General features: G+C 39.8%; 1 protein-coding gene across 1 annotated transcript in view; it reads right to left on the bottom strand.

Annotated features, from left to right (window-relative positions):
- Positions 1-1,269, bottom strand: part of NAALAD2 (N-acetylated alpha-linked acidic dipeptidase 2) — a 53,878-nt gene extending 52,609 nt beyond the window's left edge. The window contains exon 1 of the mRNA XM_006160338.3: positions 1,019-1,269. The gene's annotated coding sequence lies outside the window, so the exon portion shown is untranslated. The remainder of the gene's footprint in view (positions 1-1,018) is intronic.
- Between the last annotated feature and the right edge of the window lie 346 nt (positions 1,270-1,615).

Below are 1,615 nucleotides of genomic sequence, written 5' to 3'. Positions count from 1 at the left end.
AATTACTCTACTCAACAATAAATGTAGAAATTTGAAAAGACCCACCAAGTTAAGGTATAAAATAGAGAGAGGACCCCCACCCAGCCCTCCCATCAACAGGAGATGTGCCTACTATCATGCTAACATTCCAGCTGGAATCCTGACACTGGTAAATTATATGGCTTGGCCTTTAAACCAGATTCTCCTGCTCAGCATTGCTCATCCCTTGTTAATAACATATGCCTTCAGCCTGTAGCCCATGAAAACCTAGTGCTTTTTCTTCCATTGTGCTATTCCTTTATCGCTTCATTTGCAACTGCAGTCCCTGCATTCCCTCAGTATCATTTGATCGTGAGTAAATCTCTTTAGATTCTTAATCTTCTCTGTAACAGAACTTTAACTACCCTAGTCTGTCTGAGACCTCTTAACTTGATGATACTCCTTTCTCTAAAATCAGTTAGATGAGCATTTTTCCTTCTTACCTTTCCTTTGATTCAGAGAGGGAGGATAGTCATTCGTTCTCTCACCATTATTCCCGTATAGTCTCCTTCAAAGTCACTTCCCTCTGATTATATCATTTGCTTACTAATTTCATCATTGTCCTCAGATGAGAACCAAGGTAGTCTATTTTCTCCCAGTTGTTTTAATGGCTGCCTTGACAATTCTGGATGCATGTCAGCTCTTGGCCCTTCACTCCTTATTTTATTTTACACCTCATATGTAGACCTTTAGTAAATTCTATTGGTTCTGCTACCAAAATATATTTTGAATCCAGCAGCTCATCACCTGCACCTGCGTTCTTCTCATCTTAGCTACAGTCATCTCTCATCTAGGCTTTTCCGAAGCTCATAACTGGTCTCTCTGCCTCCACTCTTGCACCTCTATAGTCCATCTTTGACTCAACAGAGTGTCCCTAAAGCAACAGTTAGATCATGTCATCATTTAAAACCTTCCAAAGACTTCCCTTTAAACTTAAAAACAAAATTCAGACTTGTTAAGCAACTATCAAATCCCACATGATATGTCTTTTGAATCTCACCTCCCTTCAAGGGAAAGACCCCATCCAGGAGATTCATGCAAACCAAATACGTGGAGACCAGGCAACTAGCACATCAACAGAGATCTCCAACATCACAAAGAACTAGACAAACCTAAAGGGAGGCCTTGTGGTACTGCTCGCCTAGTGATCATACAGTAAATATATATCTGTAGATGAAAGAGGAATTATTACATGTCAGATAGCCAAGAAAGCTCTTGGTCTTCCACAATGTTTTCCAAGGATTTCTAACAAGACAAAATACCATGAAAGGGGCATTCAACAATTTTGTAATTGGAGGCAATTATTAGAAAACTTAAAATGATTTTATATTTTTTTACTCAAGTGAGTTGAGACTCCTTAACTGATTGCTCTTTTTGACTGGCCAGACCAAGGACAGCGATAGCAATATAGTCCCGATTCTGCAAGCCATATCCTTAATAAAGGTTAAACCCAAAGTTCTCAAACTGTACTGCCAGTATTTGGATTCAGAACTTATTCCGTAAGTCTCAGACCACCCTGGGAAAGGCTACCAGACACTGGCCATCCTTTTCACTAGAACTGCACATTTCATGCAGAATGCCTCTTTTCATAGACCCA

This window comes from Tupaia chinensis, unplaced genomic scaffold (assembly GCF_000334495.1).
Source record: "Tupaia chinensis unplaced genomic scaffold, TupChi_1.0 Scaffold000680_1, whole genome shotgun sequence".
NCBI classification, from domain to species: domain Eukaryota; kingdom Metazoa; phylum Chordata; class Mammalia; order Scandentia; family Tupaiidae; genus Tupaia; species Tupaia belangeri.
The sequence above is the reverse complement of the archived record's forward strand: the minus strand, read 5'-3'. Positions and strand labels throughout refer to the sequence as shown.